The sequence below is a fragment of the Taudactylus pleione genome, unplaced genomic scaffold (assembly GCF_031769625.1).
Source record: "Taudactylus pleione unplaced genomic scaffold, aTauple2 ptg000548l, whole genome shotgun sequence".
NCBI classification, from domain to species: Eukaryota; Metazoa; Chordata; class Amphibia; order Anura; family Myobatrachidae; genus Taudactylus; species Taudactylus pleione.
The window spans coordinates 1,466,209-1,489,855 of NW_028284950.1; positions in this window are offsets into that span (position 1 = coordinate 1,466,209).

A 23,647-nucleotide genomic window follows, 5' to 3' on the forward strand; every position below is an offset into this window, starting at 1 on the left:
AGTTAGGCACCCCCGGGGGGGACTTAGGGTTAGGCACCCCCCCGGAGAACTTAGGTTTAGGCAGCAGAGAAGGGGGGGTTAGGGTTAGGCACTTAGAGAGGGGAAGTTAGGGTTAGGCACTTGGGGGGAGATTAGGTTTAGGCACCCCTAAGGAGGGTTAGGGTTAGGGGGGTTGGTTAGGTTAGTTTATACTTACCTTAGGGACGATCGGATTTCCAGCACTGTCGGCCTTCCGCTGCCGGGCTCTGCTGTTTTGTCGGGCTGCCGCAGCCGGGAATCGCACTGCCGGTCAGGCGGCAGCCGGGATCCCATGCCAAATGCGAGACAGCAGTTCAAACAAGGAGAGCATTCACAGCACAGTCATGGTTCAGATTGTCCAGCATAGAGAGCTGCTCACATTTCCACTGACAAACTCAATTTATTAGGTTTTTATACCTTAGCTGGTCTTAATTGAGGTAAGGGTGTGGTTCCTCCCTAGCTACAGGGAGGTTATCCCTTTCCTTAGAATGTGGGAGAGGCCCACTCTGTCACATACCTCCCCCATTAAAGGGCGAACCTAAAACACCCGCGGAGAAATCCCGACTCTCCAGCCCAGTTCGTGACAAAAATCTGCTTTCATATGTAGACGTCCCAGTCTGTGCTGGACTTCAAAATAAAAATCCTGGAGAGCCTCTGGTTTTCACGCCGGGGCTGGTCACTAGAGCAGGCAGAGGAATGGGACTGAATATTTACATGCGGGGCAGTTATGGCTGAGGAATGGGCAGCAAGTCCAATTACCGCAGTCAGGGGGCTAACATGGACTCGAATCGCAGGCCAGCTGGCCATCAGCACCAGCAGCACAAACCGTAGCAGCACTAGTCTCCGGCTCAGCAGCACAAACCGCAACAACAGTAGCCCACACAGCAGGAGCCCCAGCAGCAGCCTGCACCGGAGAATAAGCACGCCGCCCAGAAGCCACCTAAGCCCGCTCAGACCCCACAGCCCCCGGCCTCTAAAGCCCCCACCCCTCAGACATCACCGGCTGCCCCACCACAGAGAGTATGAGGTAGGAGGAGGGGAGGAGGAGAGGAGACGATAGGGGAGGAGAAGAGGCATGCCGGACCATCTCATCCTTCTTTGTTATGGCCGGCCGCAGTGTAATGAGTCAGTGTGGCTCATTAATGTCATTGCTCCTGTGTGGCCCCCTTCATTGCAGCAGGCACCACAACTGAGCATGCCAGCTGATCAGGGCCGGATTTTGGGGGGCCCGTCCGCGGGCCCCATGGAACTCGCCGGGCCCTAGGCGGGTGCCTAGGTTGCCTAGCGGTAAATCCGGCCCTGCCCCCAAACCCACATCTGAGGCATCTGTACGACAAAAGGCTTAGTAAAGCCTGGGGACTTTAAAACCAGTCCTTTACACAAATTTATTTTTCATTTTGGTGAACGCAGACTGACAGTCCCTAGACCACTCAAGTGTATTTGGGGCAGAATTTTTCAAAAGATTTGTTAAGGGAGCCGCTAAGGTGGAAAACTGAGGCAAAAACCTCCTGTAATAGCCTGCTAAACCTATAGCCTATAGGGTCTTTGTCGAACTACTACGCAGGTGGGGTTACGGGATGCAGTCAGGAAGCAATGATGGTCGCAATGCCAACTGCCGGCTTCTCGACTGTCAAATCCCAGCAAGGTACTAATGACAGGCATCGAAAACCTGACGCCTGTCATTAGACCTACGCAGGGAGCCCGACGCCCGGCATACCAAACTAAGGTAAGCCAGTCGCATACTGCCGTCTGGGGGGGGGGGTTAGGTTTTAGGGCTACTGGGGGGACTTAGGGTTAGGCATCCCCCTGGGAGAGTTAGGTTAAGGCTAGGGGAAGGGGTTAGGGTTGGGCACCCCCAGGGGGAGGTTAGGGTTAGGCACCCCCCCAGGAGATTAAGGTTTAGGCTGCAGGGACAGGGGGGTTAGGCACTAGGGGGGGAGGTTAGGGTTAGGCACCCCTAAAGGAGGGTTAGGGGGAGGAGAATAGGGTTAGTTACACTTACCTTTTTTAGCTGTCAGGATCTTCACCTCTGCCGTCTTCTGCTGTTGGGATTTGAACCGTCATGCGGCCGGCGGTATTACATACTACACCCAGGGTTACAATGTCATGTAAGACTAAATTGGTCCTCCCTGGTTTATCAGAAAAAACATCTGAGAATTCATTAACAAGGTTCCCCAAGGGAGGCTTTAGCTTGTCTGAATTCAAAGGTTCAAGGGGTGGAGAGACCCCATCAGACTGAGGAATGTGTGGCCATTACCATGGTCTACAAAAAACACTGCTTGATCCTTCCATGCTTTCAGCAGGTTAACATGGTAAATCTACCTACCTCTATGGGAGTCAGGTTGAGAGACTTCATAATTTACTTTGCTAACCTTTCTAATTACTTCAAATGGCCCATGCCACTTTGCTACTAATTTACTTCCCTGAGTAGGTAACAACAAAAGGACTTTATTCCCAGGTGAAAAAACTTGAGTTCGGACATTATGGTTATGGAGAAGTTTTTGAGCCTTCTGTGCATTTACCAAATTTTCCCGGGCCAATTGACCTAGTAGATGTATGCAATTACGCATCTGGATCACATATTGAAGGATGCTTCCGTCCTCTATTGGTGGTTCTTCCCATGCTTCCCATAGAAGGTCGAGAACACCCTGTGGCTTCCTCCCATAAAGAAGCTCAAAAGGGACAATGCAAGTAGAAGCCTGGGGCATTTCTCTGATTGCAAATAAAAAAATAGGGTACAAGCTCATCCAACCTTTTTTCTGTCTCTGTAAACTTCAACATAAACTTTATTGTACGGTTGAATCTTTCGACTAAGCCATCCATTTGGAGATGATATACTGAGGTTCTGACAGATTTAACAACTTTAACACCCCCTGCATTAACTTAAGCTGGCCACACATCTAAAGCTTATCTGTCCAACCAGCCAACTAGTTGATTGGTTGGAATGAAAATCTGGTAATGTATGGGAGTAAAAGATGATCAGCAATTTGCTCCTAAATGCCAGAAACCAGATGAAAATTGTTGTTCAGAAAAGTTTGTTAAATGTTTGATCGAAACAATTTGTTCAAACAACAGTTTTTGTTCATTTTCTGGCATTTGGGAGCAAATTGCTGATTGTCATTTTCTTTCATACCTTACCAGATTTTCATTCCAACCAATCAACTAGTTGGATGGTTGGATGTAAGTTGGTCTAGTGTGTGGCCAGCTTTAGACATAAAGTTTGTCCCTTGGTCTGTAAGAATATCTTTAGGTAATCCAACCCTGGAAAACAGCTCTAATAACTTAGGCCCTGATTCAGAGCCGGACGCTCTGACCAGAGCACTCGCTCTGAATCAGGGCCCACCTCCATAATTATGGAGCGTCCTCCTGGACGCTTGTATAGCTGTGGGTCACCACCCACAGCATATACATCGCCACTGCGAGCCGAAGCCTGTGGTTGAGTTTCTCAACTGCAAGGCCTGGAGTGATTTTGGCTCTATCAGAGCCAAAATCACTCCCACTGACATCACTAGTGATGTCAGTGGGGCCGGCTTCAGACGGTAGGCGTTCCCTTGGGAACGCCCCCTTCTGGGAGGCACGCCCCGGCACGCCCACCAAAGGGGGCGTGCTGTCAATCAACATCGACAGCACGCCCCCTATGATCAGACACAACGAACAAAGGAAAGTCCATCGCTCGTCGCGTCTCGCGCATGCGCACGACGGAGCTCCCTCTGTCGTGCGCATGCGCAGTGCACACAATCGACCCACTTGCGAGCGGACAGCCGCTCGCGAGTGGGTCTGAATCAGGCCCTTAGTTGCTACCTGTTTGGCTGTAGCGACTCTTAAGGGAAGTGCTTCCATATAACGGGTGGCATAGTCAACCACAATTAAATTTAATTTATAGCCTTTAGATGGTGGTTCAACCGGACCCACTAAATCAACCCCTATTTTTATTTTATTCAAAGGGAACCCATACAATTGGGAGAGGGATCAGCGGGGCAGGAGATGGTCAGTTTACTGCTGTTTTTTGACACTCTGAACAAGCAGAGCAGAACCGTGAGACCTCAGCATGAACACCTGGCCAATAAACCAGGAGGTTATTCTCTCCACCATCTTATCCCATCCCAAATGACCACCCCCAAGGAACTGCATGGGCTAAAACCAGAACCTGCTTTCTGAAAGGACCCAGGACCACCAACTGTCGTATCACCTCTTCATTAATAATACTTAATTGAACCTCAGTATTATTCCCCATGCCACATGGATTAGGTGGGCTGCTAGACACAGTGTTCCTAGACCTCTCAGCATTACCATGGACATCAGCAAGCACAGGCACATTAGTAAAGACAGGTTCATCAGAATTATTAGATACATTGACATGAACAAGAACATCAGCATGACAGGCACATTGTGAGCAGTAACATTATGGGAAGAGACCTTTTTTTCCCAAAAAAGTATCACGAGCAAACCAGTCTCTGTGATCCCTTCTCCTTTGTTTCTTAGATTTAGGAGCCTATACCTGAGACAGAAGCAAATCATGGGAGAAGGGAAATGTCTCTCCAAGGGCTGCTGCAGGCACCTGTTCCTCCAGCAGAACAAGAGCCCGGAAGTGAGGCCAGTCATGACCTATTAGCAAGCACAGGGGCTGGTAACCAAGGATAAACACCGACATGTAGTTTGATAGCCTTTCCCCTGATTATCAAAGGGACCATGGTAACAGGAAATGCCCGAGCATCACCATGCACACAACAGATGCAGACTGTTTCATGGGGCAACAACAACTCTGGTAGTCTGGCACCATGTCATTAGGCCTGTCCCCCTAGCAACAAAATGCCACAATTTGCATGTCAATCAGGAGGGGCAGAGCCAAATTATGCAATTCTAATGGAATCACATCATATTGGCTCCACCTTCAACCAACTGACCCGCATATATATAGTGCCATTTTGCAGTGAGGGGGCAGGGTTTAAGAAGATGTTGCCTGTTCTCCAGTCTATCAGGGGGGTTTCTGGGTACCCAGAAACCCCCCCATGCATGCGCTAGTGTCTGGGGACAACAAATCCCTTTGTATCAGCGTAGTAGCATAGCCAGAGGCCACCAAGCACTCGACCAGTCTATTGCCGTCTTGCACACATATCTGTATTCTAGGCGGAAGAGGGCCAGTCTCTATAGCTGTAAAGACACCAGAAAAAGAGCAATCCATCTGTGGACACGCCCATTCTTGATGTCCACCTTGGCCACATGAGGAACACACTTGAGCTGGAGTTATTGGGGAAGTCCTCCTCTCTGGACCTCCAACTCCTGGAAAATGGACGGCCATCACCTTCCCTGTGGAATTACTTTTGGGCTGAAAACCCTCTTTACGTGAAGAGAAAGGCAAAGTTGTGGGCCTCAATTTCCCTGAAGCCATTGCCTGCAAGAGGTACTGATGCATAGCCAAATCCATACATGGGGGCACCTTATCCTGAGACCACGCCCACTGTGGAGAAAGATGGGGAGTGGCATAATTAAAGAAGAAAGGTTCTCCATACCATCCCGCGCCTGCAAGGCATTTTCCACTAGCCGGACAGCAGAATCCAAATTCTCAACTCAATACAGCTGGACACAGCGAGCAACTTAGGCAGTGAGAAGTGCAACAAACTGTTCCACAGTGACCAACTCTACCAGCCGGGCGGAATTATGTAGGTCCAGCTTTAGTCATTTAACTGTGAGGTCGGGCAGTTTCTGAGCCAGGACGCGTGGCCTTCCATCAGGATCATAGGACACAGACCTGAAAGAGGCCAAACCAATCCGCTATGGCAGCCTTCACTTGGTCATATATTTTTGCATCTTCCAGGGAGAGGGCGGCGTATGCAGCTTGAGCCTCCCCCATTAGCAGAGGGGCAATCCGTATGGCCCAAAAATCTTTGAGCTATGCTTGCAAGGTAGCAACCCATTCAAAAGTGGTATGAAAGTCCTCTACATCATCTGAGGCCTGTATTTTTGGGGAGTACTGGAGCAGTTACCACTGCTTGCTGCTGTTTAAAAAAGTCCAACATTTGTTGCAAACCGGTTTCCATGGTGGTCTCTTTAGGATCCCTGACACAGGACCCACTTTATCCCTCTTCTGACACCACTATGTCACGGGTAAGTTCAGACAACCAGTGGGAGACTGAGGTGTTTCAAACAAGTAAGCTTTTTAATCCAGAGTTGCAAGGCATAGCCAATATAATAGCTTCTTACATAAGGCAAACACAGTTCAGGAACAATAAATCAGCTTACATGAGACACCAGTGCAGACGAGCAGAGTATTCACATCACAGTCATGGTTCAGATTGTCCAGCATAGAGAGAGCTGCTGAAGGTGCAACCTCTCCCTCACATTTTCACTGACTAACTCAACTTACCAGGTTTTTATACCTTAGCTGGTCTTAATTGAGGTTAGGGTGTGGTTCCTCCCTGGCTACAGGAGTTTAACCCTTTTCTCAGAATGTTGAGGCAGGCATAATGAACAACACGTGGATCTATCTATTCAGTGCGTATCATATTACAAACGTTTCAGTCACCCGTATATATGTCATTGTTTTTTGTATGGCTTATCCTACACATTGTAACCTCTATAGTGTGCCCATGATGGCTGCCTCGACTGATGGTCATGTAAGGGCTCTGCTTCTAGGCATTGCTTATTCCACCCTGGGGTAACCTATCTAGCGTGACCATAATGGCTGCCTCATCTGGTACCTTTTGTGTTTGGGTTATGTAACCTGTTGAATATATTGCCCAAAATGGCTGCACTAACCCTGCATTAAGTTAATTGTCCCTGTTAACTATGGTTATTGTTTTTTTGGTCTGCTTTCTTCTTGCTGTAATACTAAACCTATGTGCTATGCATTTTCATGCTTGTAAAGCAACTTTGAGTCCTGCTGGAGAAAAGTGCTATTTAAATAAAATTATTATTACTGTGGACATTGCATAAGGGGCACTACTACTGTGGGCATTGCGTGAAAGGGGCACTACAACTGTGGGCATTGCATGCAAGGGGCAATACTACTGTGGACATTGTGTGAAAGGGGCACTACTACTGTGGGCATTGTGTGAAAGGGGCACTACTACTGTGGGCATGGCATGTAAGGGGCAATACTACTGTGGGCATTGTGTATAAGGGGCAGTACTGCGGGCATTGTGTATAAGGGGCATTACTGTGTGTTGTAATGTGAATAAGATTGTACTACTGTGTGGCATAATTTGAATTGGGGGTACTATTGAGTGTGTTCTGACTGGGCCACTTCAGGGCATTAACCCTTATATTCACATTTTATATCACTTTGTTTGTTTTTTAACTCTGTATTTTTTCACACATTTTATTCCTGTAACACTCTAAACACTGAGTAGCTGCCTTAACACACCAGATAATCTCTAACACTCCACTACTAATTTTCACCAGTGTAATCCCCTGGGGTGGATTTTGACTAGGATGGTTTGGTGGTACCCTGTGCCCCAGATGTGAACCCCAAAGTGTTTTGGGACTTGCCCGACAAGAGGTGATCTAGACAGTGTTGGGCAGGCCCATATTTTTGGCCAAATATATGCTAACAACCTTTGATATGATATTTCATTGTATTATAAATTTAAATTTTGAGTAGTAATGATTACATAGGGCATCTGCATCCATTTTTTCTATACTATAAATCTCAGCAAGATAGCACCTCTCTCTTTACATTAGGGTGTGCAGTTTAGGGCAACTCCCCTTGTACTAATGAGTGGCCATGCCCCTGTCTTGTGTGGCCACACCCCTTTTTTTGGCGCACGCTAACCCTTTATAAAAAATGAGAGGGAGGGCGCAAATTTATAGTTTGCAGGGGGGCGCCAAACACCCTTAGGGCCCGATATCTCTGGGGCTCCCGTCCTCGACCCCACTTTACCCACGCACCCACACCCTCGACCTCTGCCACACACATATAAATAAATATATATATTCATTTATATTTGTGTGTCTGGCGGGGGTCAAGAGTGTAGATGCTTTTTTTATACTTGTACATTTTCTTTATACTTGTACATTCTGTCTCTTGCAATAAAAAACGTTTAAGAAAAAAAAAAGAATAACTTGCTGGGAGACTCATAGGAAATATTATTAAGTAGAAGCTGTAATAATTGGCCAGACAGTATTGCATAGGCTGGAACAGTAGCAGTTTAGTACTGATAATCTGAGTACAGGCTCAGTAAATAAAGTATATACAATCAGATGGTGGTAGCACCCCCACCAAACACAGGCAGTAAGGCGCTGGACACTGGTAGGTGACTGGAGAGCCGGACACAGGGCCTGATTTAGCAGCAATCGCAAATGCAACTACGTACGCAAATTGAGCGATTGTTTGCCATTGTGCATACATGTAAGCCGCACTGCGTGTCATGTGCAGGGACGCACAGAGGAATCCATCGCAGAGTGGGTGACAGGCTTGAGCATTTGGAGGTGGTGACTGGGAAGTGGTAGGAAAAACGCAGGCGTACCTATCCGTTTAAACGCCGTTGCTTGGGCGTGGATAAATTAGCCACTGTGATTGCATACGCAGCTTAAGAGCTCTCTGCATGCAATGAGACTTGCAGTGTCTGTGGCAGGTCAGACCTGGTGTAAATGCTGCTTGAGTGGTTGATGTGCGTTGATGGTACCAATGTTTAAACAGAAGAGTGACCGTGGACGGATGTGAGAAAGCAGCAGTGGTGTCGTTATGTCAGCGGTGCTTTGCAAGCATTAGCATATTTTTGCAACTGCGCTCCGTGCGAATTCGCAGCTGCGATCGCTGCTGAATCAGGCCCACAGACAGATGACAGAGTCGCAATAGGTTTACTGATCCATGCACAGGAGGAACAGAATCTGAGGGCAGCTACACTGTGAAGTGCGACAGGTGTTGCTTAATGCTTAGCATAGAGAACAGGCGCGGACAGTAATGCAGGCTGTTTGGCAGAAATCAGGCACTGATGGTAAATGCAAATACTTGCTGCAGGAATAGATGTTGAATGCAGCAGAATGAATGCAGGTGTTTTGGAGACTTGCAGAATCCCTGCTGGAAATACTGTGTACAGGCACAAAGTGTAGTAGAGCCAGGAAAACGGAGTAGAGTCACAATGGGGCAGATGTATGAAGCTGTGGAAAGTGATAAAGTGGAGAGTGATAAATGACCAACCAATCAGCTCCCACCTATCATTTTTCAAACACAGCCTGTAACATGACAGTTGTGAGCTGATTGGTTGGTCGTTTATCACTCTGCACTTTATCACTTACCAGAGCTTCATACATCTGCCCCATTGTTTGCAATGGATCAGGAACTATAAGCAGCGATTAGAACTAGGAGCCAGATAGTTGACTTCTACCTAGAGGTGAGTTGTTCTGGCAATGAGGAGGTGACAGAGGCAGGTTTAAATAGGGCACTCATTGATCATAGGCTGACCAGGTCATGTGAGCGCTGCAGCTAGAGTCTGATTGGATGAGGCTGGATCACCTGACGAACCCAATATGGCCACTAAATGTACTGGAGAATCTAATATCTATAGCAGGGGTGGCCAAACCACCTCAAGGAACCCTAACAGAACAGTTCATGTTTTCCAGACCACCTGTGGATCTTTAGAATGTGTCAGTAAAAATGAAAGCACCACATGTATTAAAATGTGACTATACCTGTTCTCGAGGACCGGGTTGGCCACCCTTGATCTATAGGAACAGAGATGCTGCTGAGGAATAAGTTGCAGATGACTGGAATATGTGAGCGACAGGGGGTATGTTAGGCTAGGAACCCTGACTTGTGACAAGTACTACACAGAAGAAACACTGCATGAAATTGTGGTGAATATGGTGGCAAAGACCAGAAAAATAAATGCATCATGAACAGAAAGCTGAAGCAACTTGGTAGGAAACTATACTACAACCAAATCAACTGGGAGATAAACAAATTAAATACTTCGAGTTGAGCATAATCATAGAAATCAATAGGACAATCATCTTGACCTAAACCTAAACCCAGCTGTGGTGGCAGAATATATGGCAATTTACAACAAAACATGGTTTATTTTCATGAAGCCCTCTGGGGCTATTGATAAAACACTCTTATATCCATAATGCTTTGTTTTTAAGAAGTAGTATTGCTCAGTTCCCACTTTTGAACAAAGATAGCACATGATTAATGTTCCTGTATTTCAGGCAGGATTGCTGAATAGATAATAACGGAGCTGGTGAACTGCTTCTGAATAAAATTATATATTTATTAAAGCACAATGAAATAAAAATTTGGAAACAGTGAATAACACTAATTACTTAATGCTTATATGATTCAGCATAGAAATGGTTCAAATATACAAGCTCTCAAGTATTGTAATTAGATCTACTCTGTGGCCACAGATAATGAAATATGTTAGGCTATATTAATAGATGTTAAACCGAAACATATTATCTCCGATCATATAGTAAAATAGATTTTGATCTGCACTTATTAGCATCCGGCTACTGATGTTAAAGACCAAGCTAATGAAGAAACATTCAGCAACATGTTGTTAATAGATGTATAAATCCTGCAAGTCATACAAGTTTTAGTATTGGGGGTTAAGTGTTCATATAATTTATGCATGGATGCATAAATGGTTGGTGGATGCAGCTTGCTTCTGAAAGCATTAGCGGGCATTTCAAAGGAGTCCTTTTCTTTTATACTCAAGTCTAAAGCTGGGTACACACTACAGGATGTATTGTACAATATATCATCCCAACTCGGATTGGAACAATATATGGTACACATTGAATAATGTGTACGCCCGATCCAACGTTTCAGCATGTAACAACACATTGCACCGTCGTAAACCAGACAATGCAGTGTGTCTCGTTTCATCGCATTGCACCATTGTATAGTGTGTACCCAGCTTAAGAAGATTTGGGATTCCACATTCTTGAAAGATGGTGGTAGTCCACCGTAAAGTCCACGAGACCACTGACAAAGGCGGTCATACAGAATACCAGCTGCTAGCATGCTGCTAATTACGGCATATTGTATAAATGTTTTTTATAAGGTTATTTTTTTATTATTATTATTATTATTATTATCCTTTATTTATATGGCGCCACAAGGGTTCCGCAGTGCCTCACAAAGTACATTAACAAATGAGCAAACTCGTAAAACAGCGACTTACAGTACAAGACAGTACAGAATAAGAACATGGTTTATAAACATTGCTGCAGCGTTCATAACACTCAAAAAAGCAGTAGGGCGTCAGCTACCAAGTGTTAAGTTCCCTTGTGAAGAGTTTTGAGTAGATGAACGTATGAGTGAGGGAAGGAAAAGCACACAAGAGAAGAGGGCCCTGCTCGTGAGAGCTTACATGTTATAGGGGGGGGGGAGACAGACAGAAAACACAGATAGGATAGACAGACAGATAAGGTAGACAGTGAGGAGGAAGCATGTAAGCAGCAGGTTAGGATGAGAGCTGGAAGGCTTTGACGTGGTGAATCTTGAGAGCGTATTAACGTAATTCTTTTAATATACCTTTTATACAAGTCCAAAGTTCAAGTCCACTGTGAACATGAACCAGCAAAGGCTTCCAGGCCTGGCTGGTGAAGCAGTAAGAGTACTCTTGGGAGGGGAGTATCACTCACTCAGATGCACCAACAGGGACAGACTGGGGCTTACATTTCGCCCTGGCATTCATTCCACACGCACCATAGCATGGGAACAGATGTGTTGCTATGAGTCACATGTGCGTGCCGTGAGTTGTAAGGGCATGTCCTTGCATTACGCCTCATACCCAATATATGGCTGTACGACGTGACGTCATAACATCACATTGCGCCCACTAATTAAAGAAAGTTTGTCAGCTGAGCAGTGTGCTGGGAGGCGGAGTTGCTCAGCTAGGCCTCCAGACAGCCGACTAGCCCATTAGGCCATCGGCCCTATTGGCAAATTTAATTCAAATAACATTTAATTGCATTCAAATAATTCAAATTTAATTCAAATAACATTGGTCATACTGAAGGAAAGCTGTGAAAATTGAGACAAAAAAGCACTTTAAGACAATTAAAGAAAAAGTCATATCTATGCACAAGATAGGAAAGGGCTACAGGGTAATTTTCAAGTGAGCACGTGTGACACCTCGTCGGGTGAGGTAAATGGTACAATCCCAATTGATTGCATATGTTACCTGGTATAAGCGTATTCCTCTGCACCATTGTGTTCCCTTTTTCCTTCTGGCTCCAAAAGAGAGGTAAGGAGTATGGTCCTTAGCACAATAACCAACACTTTTTTAAAGAAGAATTTCCTTTATTCAAGAACTATTTAGTTATTCAATGAAACAAAGCATTAAAATTAAAAGAGATTTTTTTTTTTCAATACAACAGTATATGAAGGCAAACTTTCCACACTTATATAACACAAAAAGTTGCAAAAAGGTACAAAATATTTATTAAACTGGAACTTCTTTAATGCTTGTACTGTATAGGCAAATTGAGTTAGTAGTTCACATTAAATACACATGCTATAACTAGAGCTGTGCGTCAGACCATTTTTGCTGGTTTTGATTCTAATTTGTCGTCTGATTATTGGTTTTGGTTTGGGATTTTTTTTCACAAATGTACAAAAAAAAGTTATAAATCACATAATTTGAGCCTATTTTGTTCTTTTTTCAGTGACTGTGGCAGTTCAAGGTCCAACCTGGCACATCAGGAAACAAATGGTTTTATTAATCAAGAGGCCTGAGGGTGATGGAGTATGTATGTAGTTGAAGCCAGGGAAAGGAAGTGCTAATTCGTAGTAAATGTAATTTAAGTTTTGGATTCCAAAGCAAATTTATTAGGGAGGAGCGGAGGCATTTACAAATAAAATTGACTCATTCACATCAGCCCTTGCTCCAGTTGAGCTCTTTGGTAGTCCCGACTTTTAAAAAAAAATAAAGTGGCATGCAGAAGATGCTGTCTGTGGCCATAAAAATTTGTGGACATTTTTGGCATTCATCAACCACTGTGCCAGTTCAATTACCAACATGGCACATCGAGGAAAGAGAATGGCACTGCAGTGGCAGACAGAATGTCAGTTTAATAAACAATAACAATAATGTTTGTCATCTATACAAAAAGACAGTTATAAATGCCCCAATCAGTGCATAATGCAAAGAAAAGAGGTGGAAGATGGAATTGTCCTTGAACCCTCCCACCAACGGGAGTAATGCTGTTGTCGCACCTACTCAGGTCGATGGGTGGAAGAACTATTAATGTGGCAGCACACAAAACGGAAGTTCTGAACAGGAATGGAACAGAGGGATTATTAAAGTCTGGTACTAAACATTTCTCATAATCGTGCTTCTGGGATTATGTATGGGAAGACTGGGAGGGAAGGGGGGGAGAACACCTCCAGATACCATCACAAAATATCCTCTTCATTGGTATATGTGCGTTAACAAAGCGCACCAAACAGTACAATTATTTCATTTATTTTTTATATGTCACAGCTCTATTCGTGCGTGGACTGGAGCCACAGGACTTATATATGCATGTGAACAAAGTGTACCAAACAGTACAAACAATACAATTATTTTTTTTTTTATGTAATGCGCTCTATTCCTTCGTGGACTGGAGCCACATGGCTTATAAATAGCATACAGCAGAGTGCACCCCCTATACACATTGACTAAGCAGCACAGCCACTTGTGAGTCTGGCCACAGTCTATACAGCAGAGTACAGCACAGCATACAGAAGCGCACACCCCCATACACATTCACGAAGCAAAACAGCCACTTGTGAGTCTGGACACAGCACAGCCTATACAATAGAGCAGGGGTCTTCAAACTTGGCCCTCCAGCTGCTGTGGAACTACATATCCCAGCATGCACTGCCACCTTTTTGATATAACAGCATGCTAAAACTATGTGCAGTGCATGCTGGGATGTGTAGTTCCACAGCATCTGGAGGGCCAAGTTTGAAGACCCCTGCAATAGAGTAAAGCACAGCATAAAGCAGAGTCCCTGACAAGGAAATGGCACAGAGTATCGTCCGTGATGCCGTATATAGTATCCAAAACCCGCAAGAATCTGACGCCGCGAGGATGACGTTTTGCCTCGAAGTGGAATCCGAGTCAGACAGGAAGACCAGAGCTGCTGCTCGGATTGACACGGATTGCTGATGTTCAGATGGGTTTGGATTCCAAGGAATCCGAACTGCTCATCTCTAGCTATAACATATATACTTTCCTAAATCATAAGAATGTATCCTGCTGTACTAAGTTGAACTTTACCTACGTTAAGTACTAGTAACACACTATAATGTTATGAAATTTGTGTATTCTGGCCATAAACTGTTAAGTTGGTGCACATACAGTAGGTAGATAATAAATTAATTCCTTTTCCTGTGTATTAATGAAAATAGTGTTGCTGTCCATATAAAGAAATCTGTATACTGACACTGAATCCTGGCCGTAGCAAGACTGTTGTTGCTATGTTGGGCCCTTGTATTGTGCAAACTTGGGTTTGTTTTCAATTTACTTTCACTGTCGTTTTGTGAAGATTAAGATGGTGATCACTAAAAATCCCTTGAGAGAAAGTCACTGCAGAAAGAATCTAACTATATATAGATATGTACCTATGCACTGAATCAAGTGACGTTTCAATATCCCAGGTTTAACAATATCTGTAAGGTGTGTGTCATTCTAAGCTGCAGATTTTGAAGTCCAATTATGATCAGTTTCTCCTCTATTACAGCTGGGACATTAATAAATGTGGTTATTCCAATAGCTGAATGGTGTGCTGATGTAAACCGGGAGGGAGCTGAATGTCAGCTAACAGCGGGGGGGGGGCGTGGCCGGCAAATGATATCACAATGGGGGCAGAGCCGGGGACAGGCCGCATGATCGCCCCATCGTGGCCCTGCCCCCTCTTCACAATGCCGTTATTTTCGGCATTGTGAAGCAGGGGGCGGGGCCACAATGACTCGATTTAGCGCTAATCACATCACCGTCCCCCCTGCTGCAGGGGTTTCTAGTTTCATCTGGGGGGAGGTCGGGAGAGTCACTGGCTGCCGGGAGGCTTGCCTGCCTTTCCGGGGGGCCGGGAGCGGCACCCGAAAATCGGGAGGCTACGGCCAAATCGGGAGGGTAGGCAAGCCTGAACTGTATGCTGTCAGACCTGTTCCTTGTCAGCAGAATTTGTGAACAGCACCACCAGAAACTCAGACAGCTCTCCCTCCTCAGTGCAGTATCTCAGCTGTCACTCAACAGGGCAGAGGAGGCACCAGAATTCTCCTACAATAGAGCTCACTGACCGCTCTCCTGCAGTACAATACCGGAAATCCCAGTCTCCTGCAGCAGGATGATGGCAATGGCTCCTCCTGACAAGATATGGCTGCCTCAGTAATTTATTACTGGCACAGCTCTGCCCAGTCTGTTACCTCAGGAGACTCAGCCTGACAGTCAGTGCTGAGGCGGTATGCACTAACACTTACCACCGGACATCGCTATTGTACAGGTCGCATATGCACTAACATATGCAATCTGTACAGCAAAGAACAGCTCTTCCGATAAGAGCTGTCCTTTGGATCTCTCCTGCACAGTGGACTTCCGGGTTGACCCGGGAATCCATCTGCGCATGTGCAGACTGACGTGGTGGCCGCGGGGCATGCTGGGATCCCTCATAGTGCGATGCGGTAGAAGCCCATAGGCTTCTATAGGGTAATGCCAGCAATAGCGTTACCCTCCGCATCGCAGCCCGGCGGCCAGCTGATTGATGCATACAGAAAAGGCGGTAAACAAGGGTTTTACCGCATTTTCTGTTTAGTGCATCACATCACTGGTCTCCGATTTATACCCTGCAAACATATGCCAGTCAGTTTCCCACTGACTGCACATGCTGCTGTAACTGGCAACTGTCCTCTGCACACACAGCACAGGTAGCACTCCCCTGTGAGGTTCTGGTTTTGTTGTGGGCCCAGGGTGGTAATAGGAGCAGACACTGAAGCAGATTTAAAAATAAACGTGGAGTTTTTAATGAGTGGCTTAACAGACATGAGTGTGGCAAAACAAAAAGTCCGGGTATAGCAGTAAAGTGGGGAACTGTAGTGAGGCAATGGGAAAAAGTCCAGGTAGTGATAACAGAAGGTAGTCCAGTATTCCAGGTTTTGTGAGGCTGAAATGAATTGCAGGCTGAAGAAATAATGTCCAGAGGAAATGCAAGTGGAGGCATGGTGCAGGGTAACAGCTGACACAGGTACTCAGGCAAGGGAGAAGTAATGGAAGAGGCAGGAGAATCCAGCAGGACTGGAACAGGCAGGGTGAAGCAGGCTAGGTAATGATCCCAACAGACAGGTAAATGATCATAGGAACTCTCTCTCAGCTCTCGCTGAGAAACACGTTGCACTGGCAATAAAGGGAAGCTCTGAACTCCCTTATATACCCAGTGCTCTGCCGTGACAAGTCAGAGAGCGAGCACATGACACACCAGTGATAAAATCAAATCTTCATCAAGACAGCTTGTAGTGAAACAAAGGTAGATTTATTCAGACGGACCAGTCACAAGATTGTGCGCACAGACGTGGACCATGCACATTGAGTTATCAGTGAGATATCCTAAACTTCATTAGGTTACAATACATTTTATAAACTCCAGTGACAATAATTAATGAAAAGGGTGTACATAATTATATTGCAATACATCATATTACAGAAACATGATTGGTGACTACGTTATCAGGGAGGAGTGACAAGGAGGTAATTAGATAATGGGGGTGTCCAGGGGAGTTGGCAAATAAAGCAAGTCCAGGGGAAAATTACTGGGATACGTGACGAGAAAATGCAGAGTCTTCACTTTAAGGTGTATAAAGTAGTTTATTATAGTTCATAAGAGTCTCTAGTCAACAGGTCCATTGTCCATCTTGATTTCAGGTGTCATGATCATTTAATCTTTTTATTAGTGGTCCATAATCAATAAAGTATCAGGATAAGTTTCTATTATCATCTTCATTACTCATAATTCCAACGTGTCCTTTCAGCTCATAGTCCAATATAGGAATTAAATAATTTCTTATTATATGGTTAACCCATTCCAAAGCTCTTGTGGTCACTGCAATAATCAGCTAAAGACAGTTTAATGCATTCACATAAATTCACATACTTCATAGTTATTTAAGCGCAATACAGAAGTATTTTATTTTAAACTTAACAGTCCACCCTGTTGTTAAATATCTTAACATCATAATTATCAAATTAAAATACTTCTTCTTTCTTTGTGAGATAGAAAAAGGAAATTAGAGTATTATAGGAGATAGTACCATACCTGAGTGGCTATGCCTGATTCGTTCCCGAGTCATTGTGATGGTGAGGGGCGCACCATCTTCCTCAGGATATAGTAAAAGAATAGGAGCGACAGCAGATGTGACGTTTCATTGTTCATCCTCATGTTTCCCAGAGGAGGCACTACTTTTAGAGAAATTACCTGGTAGGTGTGCGTGTAAGAAATAAACAGAAAACAGGGGAAAAGAAAAATGTACCCACAATCCCCCCTTGAATGCCAACAGCAGCCACCCTTGGGCCACTGATTGGGGAAGACAGTGGGACCAGCAATCCTGTGTCTGCCGTTTGCAGTGCAGTGCCTGTGAACATAAAAGAACCTACAGTGACTCTAAAAGTAAATGATGTCCCTGTGGAATTCTTGGTGGACTCAGGAGCCTCACAGTAAGTCATGCGCACTGCACGGCCTACCAATCACTAACCGGACACTGTTGCAGCCGTGGGTGTATCTGGCCAAGTTCACCAATTCCCTGTTCTATCAAACAGTAGTGTGCAGATAGGCCCACTACAAGATACTCATGCTTTCCTATTAGCATCAAATGCCCCTCAAAATTTACTAGGTAGGGATCTACTGTGTAAAATGAATGGCATAATATATTGTACGCAGGAGAGTGTGTTTCTAGATGTGCCTGGCCTACATGCATCTGTTGTACAGGCATCTCTAGATGTACCTATACCTCTCCTTACATTTCAGTCAGTACCTAATGCTCAGCGTGTATTGTCCCCAGAACATGAGGCAGTACTACAACGTGTGCCCACCATCCTGTGGGCAACTCACAAAGATGAGGTAGGTTTATTGCAAGATGTTACCCCTGTTTTGGTAACATTACTTCCAGGTAGGAAAGCCCCGCGCATTGCCCAATATCCACTCAAACCTGAGGTGGAGGAAGGAGTGTCTCCCACCATCTCCTCTTTCCTCCAGCAAGGGGTCCTGGTTCGCTGCACTAGCCCCTCCAAAACTCTGATTTTTCTGATAAGGAAACCAGGACCCTCAAAGTCTTACCGTATTGTACAGGATCTCAGGGCACTAAATGCGGTGGTACAAACATGTCACCCTGTTGTACCCAATCCTGCTACCATACTAAGCCAAATACCTAGCGCTGCGACATATTTCACTGTAATAAACTTGTGCTCGACTTTTTTCTCTATACCTCTACATCCAGAGTGTCAATACCTTTTTGCTTTCACATACCGAGGGCTGCAATATACCTGGACCAGACTGAGTCAAGGATATGTTGATTCCCCTAGTCATTTCAGTCCAGCGCTGCATGATAAATTGCAACATTGCATGTCAGCATGTCATTCTGTGCTGATTCAGTATGTTGATGACTTACTGCTTTGTTCCCCATCGCTGGAAGCCTCACTACAGGAGTCATTGTCCCTTCTCACCTTCCTAACCAGCATAGGACTGAAAGCTAGTAAAACTAAGCTGCAGCTCTTGCAGGAACGGGTACAATACCTGGGTCACTGTTTGTCACAAGGATTCAGGCATCTGTTAACCACGCGCACAGCGGCCATAACGGCAATGGCTATTCCCCGGACACAAAAGCAAGTCCGGACATTTCTAGGGATGACCACTTTTTGCCACCAATGGATACCTGGATATGCCGCTACTGTATATCCCTGCCATTACAGTAACTAGTTTCCATCACAAAGCCAGACCCTGTGATCCAAGATGATAAAACAGAACTAGCCTTTCATTTACTCAAGGCGGCCCTGGTAGCTGCTCCAGCTTTAGGGCTACCCTTTTACACCAAACCATTTTTCCTTTTTTGCACCGAATTATCAGGATGTGCAGCTGGAGTTTTAACACAAAAGCACGGCGATTGGCATCGGCCTTTAGGTTATTATAGTGCTCAGCTTGATACAGTTGCTAGAGGCCTACCACAATGTTTGCGAGCTGTTGCTGCGGCAGCCCTGCTAGTAGAAAAAACAGCAGATATAGTCTTGGGACATCGGTTGTACCTTAATGTCCCACATGCAGTTGCAGCTTTATTGAATGGGTTAGCTACAAAGCACATCACAGCATCCAGACTGACCAAATGGGAACTGGCCTTGCTCATGCCTCCCAACCTTGTTTTGCAGCGATGTACCACATTAAACCCTGCTACCTTTCTCACAGTTGTGACTGGGGGGTCACAAGGGGTGAAAGGTAAAGGAAATGTACAAAATGTTGATGATCATGACTGTGAAACACTTACACAATATCTTTGTACCCTAAGGCCTGACATCAGAGACACAGCCATAGAAAATGCTGAACTAACCTTTTATGTTGATGGCAGTTGCCACAGGCAGAATGAGAAAGGAATACTTACTTAAGGATATGCCATCATGAGTGATACCGATATAATTGAGGCGCAAGTTCTCCCTCCACCACATTCAGAACAAAAGGCAGAACTTATTGCGCTAGGCAGAGCATGCCAATTGGCAAAGGATAGAACTGTAAATATTTATACGGACTCACAATATGCCTATGGTGTTTTACAAGATTACAGAGCCATTTGGAAACTAAGGAACTTTTTGTCTTCTAATGAGACCCCTATATCCCATGCGGAAATTGTCAAATATCTAATGGATGTAGTATTACTTCCCAAGGAAGTGGCTGTGATAAAATGTTAGGCACACACTAGCCACCAAGACCCAGTCTCTTTGGGAAATGCAAGGGCAGACGACGCCGCTAAGAAAGTGGCTATGGAAGCGGCTCACATTACCATTGATCAAATATATGTGGTCCCAGAGTTAGAACCGATTGTGTCATTACATATGTTCCAACCTGTCACGTATGAGAAACTAACATGCCTATATGAGTCTTGTTCACAGAAGGAAATTTCCTCGTGGAAGGCCAAGGGATGTGAAACAGTTGACCTGGGAGTTTGGAGAGACAAATTGGGAAGCTCAGTTGCACTTAAATCACTATTGCCAAGCTTGGCCGAGGCAGCCCATGGGCTTACTCATGTTGGAAAGGAGGGAATGGTGAGGACGGTCAAATTATACTGGTGTGCTCCAGTGTTCTCCTCATATGCAAGTAAGAGAGTACAGTCGTGCCTTACCTGTTTGTGAAAAAACCCAGGCAAAACGGTCCCAACCCCAGTGATGCATATTCCGCCTACACGAGGACCTTTCCAAGCAATACAGATTGATTTCATACAGCTTCCACCCTGTAGGAACTTTAAGTATGTTTTGGTAATCTGTGACATATTTTCAGGGTGGGTTGAAGCTTTTCCAGCCGTAGCATGCACTGCTAGTTTCACAGCAAAGAAAATAGTACAAGAATTTGTATCCAGATATGGTATACCACATATTATTGAATCCGATCAGGGAACACACTTCACAGGACAAGTGTTTCAGGAAATGTGTCGACTTATGGGAATAGAGTCGAAATTACACTGTACCTATCGACCTCATTCGGCAGGAAAAGTCGAACGAGCAAACTTTATGATAAAGAGTAAATTGTCAAAGGTCACCGCAGAGACAGGGATGGTTTGGGTGGATGCGCTGCCCATAGTCTTGCACAGCATGAGGGTAACTCCTAAGCCTCCCTTAAATCTCTCTCCTTATGAGATCTTGTTTGGCCGGTGCCCAAACTTAATGCTAGGCCCAGAAAAGAGTCATGCCACTCTACATGACTTAACCACCAAGTATGTTCTTACCATGCAGAAACAGTTTAGATTAATACACAAGAGTGTGATAGCTAGTCAGCCCACCAATAATAATGAATTAAATTTTCACAATGTCAACCTGGAAAATTTGTAAAGGTGCAAAATTTTTTACGTTCAGGTTCCCTTGTAGACCACTGCGAATGACCCTACCAGGTGTTGCTGACTACTTCAACTGCTGTCAAGGTCGCAGAAAAGCCTACCTGGATTCATGCTTCACATTGTAAGAGGGTAACCGGATCCGTACCCGTCAGCTCTCTGGTAGACGAAGCTGAGGAGGCTGACCTGACCCCAGTTCTGGAAGAGCTCTTTCAAGGAAAGTAAGCCTAGTCATGACTAGGGTAGAAAGGATGGAGAATGAGAGGGCCTGGAATACAGGTTTTCTCTGTCCAAAGGAGAAGAAAGGGAAATGTGATTGGCGCTTTACAGAATTGGTGGCACTTACTGATTGTTTGATTATAGTCATGTGGATGGCAGGAATCCTTACGTATTACATCCTTATTAGGATGATGGGAATTAGGGGAGTACAAGAGACCCCTAGTGTGGTGGTAAGTAGGGTGGTAGAGCATCCAGAGGAAAAACCAGAGTCTCTGGTAACCTTTGACCCCTATCCACTCACCAAAATATCAGGGGAAGTAAGAAGGAAAAGAGAGACCAGAGAACATGGGCCTCAGGAAAGATGCCAAGGGTTCCCTAGAATTCCCCACTGTATATGTAAATATTGTGGTCCAAATCCAGAATTGCGATGTATAAAGTGGTGTGAGGAGGAGACACCTGTGTGGGGAAGGATGACACGAGAAGCCTCCCCCATGGAAAGTAAAGATTGTCACAAAATGGCAAATGTATTCAGGTGTATATGTAGTGGTAGTATTCCTGCAAATGAATGTATTATTTGGTGTTATGAAATGGATGGAGAAGGAGTACTTGAAACCAGCACCGAAAGTCTGGTAAAACGGTTGGCCACCCATAACAGTGAAATGTCAAATGGTAATGCTGATTTAGAATATCCTGTCGAAAGTTATAATCCAATTGCTAGGGCCAGTGCATATGGAAAAAATACTTTTATTGAACTAGCCACAACGGCTGCTGACAGTGATTGTGTAGCTCCTCCTATGCACGTCGAAGCAGCTTACAAAACTTGTTTCATTTGTATCCCCATGTCAGTGAAAGAATTAATTGACATAAGCCTATTGGAAGATAAAAATCGTATGTTCAAGGGTATAACCTTTGATTTGATAGGAACAACGCATCCCCAAGAAAACGCACAGAGGTTCCATCTTACAAAATATAAAATTGAGTTACAGCCCAGTATATTTGAGAAGCATTGTTGGAACATCACCAGTAAAACTAGATTGCCTCTAGCTCTAGGGAATACGGAAAATTGCATACTGATTGTTGATACCAGCTACATAAATTTGGACATGTATATGCCAAAAGGCATATTCTTTGTGTGTGGGGATATAGCATACTCTTATTTTCCTGCCAATGCTACTGGTATATATTATTTAGGAAGGTTGACTTTTGTAGCAGCTCACTCTAACATTACAAAGTCTGACACTTTCTTCAGGGACAAAAGATCTGTCCCCCAGCTGTAGATCAGATTTAGGGGGTCATTCAGACCCCCTCGCGAGTGGCAGTATGCTCGCAAGCGGGTCGATGTTCCCCACTGCGCATGCGCATGACGGAGGGAGCTCCATCGTGCGCATGCGCGAGACCCGGGGAGCGACGGGCTTTCCATCGCTCCGGGTCTCGCACCAAAGGGGGCGTGCTGTCGATGTTGATTGACAGCACGCCCCCTTTGGTGGGCATGCCGGGGGCGTGCCTACCGTCTGAAGCCGACCCCACTGACTTCACTAGTGATGTCAGTGGGAGTGATTTTGGCTCTGATAGAGCCAAAATCACTCCAGGGCTTGTGGCAGGGAGACCCTACCGCAGGGTCTCCGTCGCAAACCCGATGGTCGCGATGGTCAAGACCATCGCGACCATCTTTTTGGCCGCTCACATATGCTGTGGGTGGTCACCCACAGCTATACGAGCGGCCAGGAGGCCGCTCCATTTTCAGCGTTCAGCTCTGAATCAGGCCCTTAGCTTTATTGTCACCATCACAATATATAGCTCTAGCCGCCTCTCTGGTAGGAGTTCCAGGCTTTAGCCTGTACAATACCAGAGTAATCAATAGTATTGCGTGTGGATTAGCCAAAACCATAAATGCAACTAGTACTGCCATTGCCTATATAAATGAAGAACTAAGGGAAGTTAGAGAAGGAATGCTACAAAATAGAGTGGCTATTGATTACTTACTACTGAAGGCTGGGAGTGGTTGTGAGAAATTTAAGGGAATGTGCTGTTTTAATATCTCTGATAATTATAACCCAATAGAGAAGAAAATTCAGGATCTACAAAGTATACAAAAACATTTAAATCAAGGAAGTGAGTGGGACCCCTTTGGGTGGTTGGGACAAGTTATGTCAAAGTGGCTCACCCATATCCTTTATTATATAGGTTATTTTCTTGTAATTGCTTTCCTCATCTATCTGGGAGTCAGGTGTATTCCAGTGATTCTACGTCGGTGTTCCAAAATAGGAAGGCCCAACAGGAAGAAGGTAGTCCAGGTGATGGCAATGAAACCTGTGACTACATATTCTCCAGTAGCCACTTATTTATTTATTTATTAACAGTTTCTTATATAGCGCAGCAAATTCCATTGCACTTTAC